At 48.2% G+C, this 7,489-nt stretch overlaps 1 pseudogene; it reads right to left on the bottom strand.

Moving 5' to 3' along the window:
- Positions 1-745: 745 nt before the first annotated feature.
- On the bottom strand, positions 746-864 carry LOC134948341 (5S ribosomal RNA; annotated as a pseudogene).
- Between the last annotated feature and the right edge of the window lie 6,625 nt (positions 865-7,489).

Below are 7,489 nucleotides of genomic sequence, written 5' to 3'. Positions count from 1 at the left end.
CTCTTATGGGATGCAGTGTTTTGCTATGTATAGCGCACATTCATGGCACATGGTAATAAGAGATGCAGGCGTTTACAATATATATTAGAGCGGGCATTTTAAATATTTGTTAGAAAGCAATTTGGTATTTACACCCCCAACATGACCTGATCGCTGGACATGACCATAATACATCTATTACACCCTATACAGACATAGGACACTACGCCAAAACAGTAAAGAGAGAAGAAGACTCTTTTTTGGGTGCACTCTTAGAATTTATGAGATAAATTTAAAACGTATAATTTTAATGGTATATTAAAAATAACTATTTCACTTGGTGTATCCTAAACACACAAAATGACAAATAAACAATGTACAAAAACATTACATCCTCATATTAACCGGTCAACATTACATCCTCATATTATTAAAGGGTATATCCAGATTGCAATGATAAGATGCAAGGGTGTATTTCATGACCTACAATAGGTTATTCTCAATAATGTTGAGTCTCAGTATTCACGACCTAAAATAGGTTATTATGACCGGAACCTACGGGTGTATCAATAAGCACTGTTAAATAATTGTGGATAAAGATTGAGTATGTGCCTACAAGAGATAGGTGCTTTTACTTGTGTAATCAAAAAGGTTTCATTGCCACTTAAATAGAATGGAGGAGAATGAAAATCAAAGATAAAGAATGTGCGGAAAAGATGGTGAATCTGCTGTCAGCGTTAGGCACAGAGTACGCCCCTGGTTATAGATTCTACTAAACTGGGTCTTCCTAGGCGGCCTCTCATCAAAGTACTGACCCAGCCCGACACTGCTTAGCTTCCAAGATCGAACAGATTCAGGCGTCTACAGTGTGGTATGATAGTAGAAACATATAGGTACTGTAGGTGTACCTCTCTTTCTCACACCTTCTTCCCTCACATATTAGTATGTGAACTCTCATCAGTGATCCCAGAGTTTAAGGGCAATTGTGTTTACAGATATAGGGGGGATTTAATTGTCGATGGTACTTTACTGTGGGCTAATTGATCCCCAGGGGCTATCCAATTAGCCCCAAGGGCAGCCTGACACCAACACTTGAGGTCCCCCTCCTCAAAAAAATCCCCAATAATTTTTGCGATTGTAGCTGCAAAAACACATCCATGAACTTATCACAGATCCTATGTGTTTTTACACAAAAACAGGTATGGGCTCTAATTGGATTGCGTCTGAATAGCCACCTCCCAGTCAGTGGCCAGGAACCCCCAGTACATTTCTCAGGCTGTGCGTCTCGTCTGGTACTGTGCGCACACCATGGGAAGTAAGCGTTCCCTGAAAACTCCCCTATATAGACAAGCTTCTCAAATTCAAGAACCGCTCACATTACCTTCATAGCTTTTCTATCCAATTATATCCCCACAGTACAGTCCACACATATCCTCCACATATTTTCTCTTTCTTCACTTCTCATCCTCCTGACCCCGGTTCATCATTGCTGTGATGTGATATCATGCAGCCCACCTAGAACCTTTGCAATCTGGTGGACAACTATGCAATAGATAGCACCTATCCTTGTGTATCAATGACTATTTCCCCATAGATTGTAAGCTTGCGAGCAGGGCCTTCCTACCTCCATGACTGTTTGTTATTACCCGGTTTTGTCTTATCATTGTGTACAGTTGTAAAGCGCAACGGAATTTGCGCTATATAAGAAACTGTTAATAAATAGATAATAATAAACTTTTTTGCTATTTAGACACGTGTACAGTTGAAACACATCGGCCATTTGTGTGAATATCAGCATTACGTGTGGCTCATAATCAGGCCTTAGATGTCCAGTGAGAACGGACATTGTTGAAATGTCAACATGTTTACAATGTCATCATGTGAAATGTTGACATTCTGCATGGAAGGGTAAGAGCTAGGTTGTGGGAGGAGTGGTTAGGGTTAAGCGCTATGGGGAGGGATAGGGTTAGACTGTGGGAGGGGAGGGTTAGAGCTGAAGAAGGGGTTAGGGTTAGCTGAGGCGTATCTAGGGTAGGGTGAGTGGGGCACGTGCCCTGGGCGCCTTGGCAGGCCCAGGAGAGGGGGGCGCCGCCGGCGTCCAGGGCATCATGCCCCACTCGCCCCCGTCAACCCTAAATGTGAGGGGAGGAGAGCGCAGCGTCTCTCCCTCCCCTCACCGCCGCTGCCAGCACTAGCAGCGCTGCTGTGTCCGGTCTCCGGCGCTAGCCAATCAGAGCTTGCGGACCGGCTCCTGATTGGCTGCCGGTCCGCGAGCTCTGATTGGCTAGCGAACCGGCGCCAGACAGCCGCCGGAGACCTGGAGCGGTGAGGGGAAGGAGAGGCGCTGCGCTCTCCTCCCCTCACATAACAACAAGCCAGCGGCCGGTGAGTGACGGGGGGGGGGGGGGTCCGGCGGCACGGGGGGTCCGGCGGCACAGTGGGACAAGTATCTGGCACCAAGTGGGGCTTGGCACTGTGGGGCATGTATCTGGCACTGTGGGGCAATGTAACTGGCACTGTGGGGCAATGTATCTGGCACTGTGGGGCAATGTAACTGGCACTGTGGGGCAATGTATCTGGCACTGTGGGGCAATGTAACTGGCACTGTGGGGCAATGTATCTGGCACTGTGGGGCAATGTAACTGGCACTGTGGGGCATTGTATCCGGCACTGTGGGGCAATGTAACTGGCACTGAGTGGGACATGTATCTGGCACTGTGGGGCAATGTATCTGGCACTGTGGGGCATGTATCCGGCACTGTGGGGCATTGTATCCGGCACTGTGGGGCAATGTAACTGGCACTGTGGGGCATGTATCTGGCACTGAGTGAGGCATGTATCTGGCACTGTGGGGCAATGTATCTGGCACTGTGGGGCATGTATCCGGCACTGTGGGGCATTGTATCCGGCACTGTGGGGCAATGTAACTGGCACTGAGTGGGGCATGTATCTGGCACTGTGGGACATGTATCCGGCATTGTGGGGCATTGTATCCGGCACTGTGGGGCAATGTAACTGGCACTGAGTGGGGCATGTATCTGGCACTGTGGGGCAATGTATCTGGCACTGTGGGGCATGTATCCGGCACTGTGGGGCATTGTATCCGGCACTGTGGGGCAATGTAGCTGGCACTGTGGGCCATTTTCAGTGGCCACACCGCTTCTGGAGCATAGCCACACCCCTTCGGGTGTGTGGCCACGCCCATTTTTGTCACGCGCACCTTCGCGCGCGCACATGCTTCTTTTTGTGTGTGTTTTTTTTTTTTGGGGGGGGGGGGCGCACCATTTTCCATCTTGCCCTGGGCTCCGAAAACCCTAGTTACGCCTCTGAGGGTTAGGCTGTGGGAGGGGAGGGTTAGGCTGTGGGAGGGAAGGGTTAGGCTGAAGAAGGTGTTAGGGTTAGGCTGTGGAAGGGTAGGGGAGGGTTAGGCTGTGGGAGGGGAGGGGAGGGGAGGGTTAGGCTGTAGGAGGGGAGGGATAGGGTTAAAGGAGGGGAGGGTTAGGCTATGGGAGAGTTAGGATTAGACTGTGGGAGAGTTAGGGTTAGGCTACTGGAAGGGAGGGTTAGGGTTAGACTGTGGGAGGGGAGGTTAGTGTTAGGCTGTAGGAGTGGGTTAGGTTGTTGGAGGGGGGCTAGTTTAGGCTGCAGGAGGGGAGGTTTAGGATTAGGCTGCGGGGGGAGGGCTAGGGTGTGGTAGGGGAGGGTTAGGGTTGGGTTGTGGAAGGGTTCAGGTTAGGCTGCTGGAGGGAAAGGTTAGGGTTAGGCTGCAGGAGAGGTGGTTAGGGTTAGCCACTATCAGGAGGGATAGGGTTAGGATGCGGGAGGGGAGGGTTAGGGGTTAGGCTGTGGAAGGTGGTGGTTAGGTTGTGGGATGAGAAGTTAGAGTTAATTACTATTGGGATGGATAGGGTTAGGCTGTTGGAGGGCTTCAGGAGGGGAAGTTAGGGTTAGGCACTATCAGGATGGATAAGGTTAGGCTGTAGAAGGGGAAGGTTAGGCTGCGGGAGGGTTAGGGTTAGGCTTCTGGAGGGGAGGGTTAGGATTAGGCTACTGGAGGGGAGGGTTAGGGTTAGACTGGGAGGGGAGGTTAGATTTAGGCTGTAGGAGTGGGTTAGGATGTTGGAGAGGGGGGCTAGTTTAGGCTGCAGAAGGGGAGGTTTAGGATTAGGCTGCTGGGGGAGGGTTAGGGTTGGGTTGTGGAAGGGTTAGGGTTAGGCTGCGGGAGAGGTGGTTAGGGTTAGCCACTATCAAGAGGTATAGGGTTAGGATGCGGGAGGGGCGGGTTAGGGGTTAGGCTGTGGGAGGGTTAGGGTTAGGCTGCGGGAGGAGTGGTTAGGGTTAGGCACTATCTGGAGGGATACGGTTAGGTTGTGGGATGAGAGGTTAGGGTTAATTACTATTGGGATGGATAGGGTTAGGCTGTAGGAGAGGAGGGTTATGGTTAGGCTGTTGGAGGGCTTCAGGAGGGGAAGTTGGGATTAGGCACTATCAGGATGGATAAGGTTAGGCTGTAGAAGGGGAGGGTTAGGCTGTGGGAGGGTTAGGGTTAGGTTGCGGGAGGGTTAGGCTGCGGGAGGGGAGGTTAGGGTTAGGCTGCGGGAGGGATAGGGTTAGGCTGCAGGAGGGATATGGTTAGGCTGCGGGAGGGGAAGGTTAGGGTTAGGCTGCGTGAGGGGAAGGTTAGGGTTAGGCTGCGGGAGGGAAGGATAGGGTCAGGCACTAGGGGGAGGGTTAGGGTTAGGCTGCGGGAGGGGAGGTTAGGGTTAGGCTGCAGGAGGGGAGGTTAGGGTTAGGCACTATCGGGATGATAGGGTTAGGCTGTAGGAGGGGAGGTTAGGGTTAGGCTGTGGGAGGGGAGGTTAGGGTTAGGCACTATCAGGATAGATAAGGTTAAGCTGTAGAAGGTTAGGGTTAGGCTGCAGGGGGGGGGGTTAGGGTAGACTGCAGGAGGGGAGGTTAGGGTTAGGCTGCAGAAAGGGAGGGTTAGGCTATGGGAGGGGTTAGAGCAGTGGTCCCCAAACTGTGTGTCGTGGCTCCCTGGGGTGTCGCAGGACACTTGCAGGGGTGCCTCAGGTTGGTGGTCAAGGACCAATTCAAACTATTTATTGTCACTTTAATAGGCAAAACCAGTGCTGGTGGCTGCCAATTATAAAATATGTGGACAAACAGAAGCAAATCTTGTCCCTCACCACATAACTGACCCTAAGGATGACATATAAACATAATTTACTTAAGCTAATATTTTATTCTAAATTTCTCAATAAGAAACTTGTGGCCTAGGGTTGCCGTGAAAAAAAATCTGATACTCAAGGTGCTGTGACTCACAAAAGTTTGGGAACCACTAGGTTAGAGTTAGGTTTTAATTAGTCATAATTACTGCCAGATGATCCTGAAGTCCTCGTCAGCTGACCGTCGCATCCCGAAAACACTGTTGGAGCAGCAGGACCCACTGTACCAGATAAGGCTAGACTATGCTACATGTCGACATTACGGCCATGTCGGCATTCTCATATCAACATTAAATAGTATGCTGAATACTCGTGTGACTCCTGCTGAACGTTATGTCATTGTACAGCGTTAGATGTGTCCGCAGAGAAGTGAGAGGGGGATGACACTGTAAGCCAGACAAAGCTCTTCATCCATGTTCTATTATTTCTTGGTTTTATCAATAGAAAAGCATCAATCGGCGGCTTTGTCAGCCGAAAAACTGCACTTTTGTCCATGTGCCAAATACACCAATTATAAGGTTAATGTTGGCTGAGGAAACGGTTATTGTCAATCATTTAATTTCACACATGGTCACTTCCTCTCATTTAACACCTAATTGTCAGTTACAATTATATCTGAAGTGTAACCATGGTGCCTGTTTTAGGGGAAACTATGCACCCTCTCCCTATTAAAGGCAGCAACAATGTGTTTTTAATGTTAGGTCTAATAAAGGTCTTTATAATTGGAAAGAGTAATTATTGCTGATGTGTAATTAGTGACATGGGGCCTGAAATCTCTGCAGTAGTTGTGGAACTGTATTGATACTTTGTTGCTTATTTTATTCAATGTTTCAAACGTATCATCATATTTCTCTGTCGGTTTATGTTACTTGTAACCAAACTCAAGCAGATGAGATTTAATGGGGGACTATTTAAGAAGAACTGATTTAACAGAGATTCAACTTTTATTCGGCAACTATAGAGGTCAATTGGTGTGAGTTTGCTTTATGAAACTGGCATACATCACACAGATGCACACACACAACTGCAAGGTCCAATTAGAAATGGCAATTTGCAGTACTCGCAGCAAGGTGACACAAAAAATTGCCAACCAAGATACAGTGGCAGGACCCTATAGAAGGGTGTTAGTGGTCATAAGGAAAGTACAGGAGGTTCTTTAAAGGTGATAAATGGCTGATTTGAGCCCTTTTTATTAATGGATGAAAAATTATAGCAATCAAGCATTTTTCAGCAAAATAAAGTCTTTCTAGTGTTTGGGGAACAGAAAAAATGTCTTAAAAATAATTTTGCAGTGTTTGTGTTCAAGTTTTAATAAGGCTGGGAAAATAACACGTATCAGCTTCCATCTACAAGATCAAAAACTGCTCTCCCATCAAAAAAACATATAAAACTCATGTCGACCTTTTGACCTGTCGACCTAGAACATGTCGACCTAGAGACCCTGTCGACCTAGAAACCCTGTCGACCTAGTTACTGTTGACCAATAGTGGTCGACCTAGATAGTGTCGACCTAGTTACTGTCGACCTAGAGACCGGATCCCTAATACAATGCCTCGTGGTACCTGTCCCACATCATGTACACCTCCACCTACCTTTCCCACATCATTTACACCTCCACCTACCTTTCCCACATCATTTACACCTCCACTTACCTTTCCCACATCATTTACACCTCCACCTACCTGTCCTACATCATTTACATCTCTACGTACCTGTCCCACATCATTTACACCTCCATGTACCTTTGCCACATCATTTACACCTCCACCTACCTGTCACACATCATTTACACCTCCACCTACCTGTCACACATTATTTACACCACCACCTACCTGTCCCACATCCTTTACACCTCCACCTACCTGTCACACATCATTTACACCTCCACCTACCTGTCCCACATCATTTACACCTCCACCTACCTGTCCCGCATCATTTACACCTCCACCTACCTGTCACACATTATTTACACCACGTACCGGTCACACATCATTTACACATCCACGTCCCTTTCCCACGTCATTTATACCTCCACCTGCCTGTCCCACAATATTTACACCGCCACGTACCTGTCCAACATCATTTACACCTCCATGTACCTTTGCCACATCATTTACACCTCCACCTACCTGTCACACATCATTTACACCTCCACCTACCTGTCACACATTATTTACACCACCACCTACCTGTCCCACATCCTTTACACCTCCACCTACCTGTCACACATCATTTACACCTCCACCTACCTGTCCCACATCATTTACACCTCCACCTACCTG

This window comes from Pseudophryne corroboree, chromosome 1 (assembly GCF_028390025.1).
Source record: "Pseudophryne corroboree isolate aPseCor3 chromosome 1, aPseCor3.hap2, whole genome shotgun sequence".
Classification (NCBI taxonomy): Eukaryota; Metazoa; Chordata; class Amphibia; order Anura; family Myobatrachidae; genus Pseudophryne; species Pseudophryne corroboree.
Note: the sequence above shows the minus strand (reverse complement) of the source record. Positions and strands in the feature narration are given on the sequence as shown.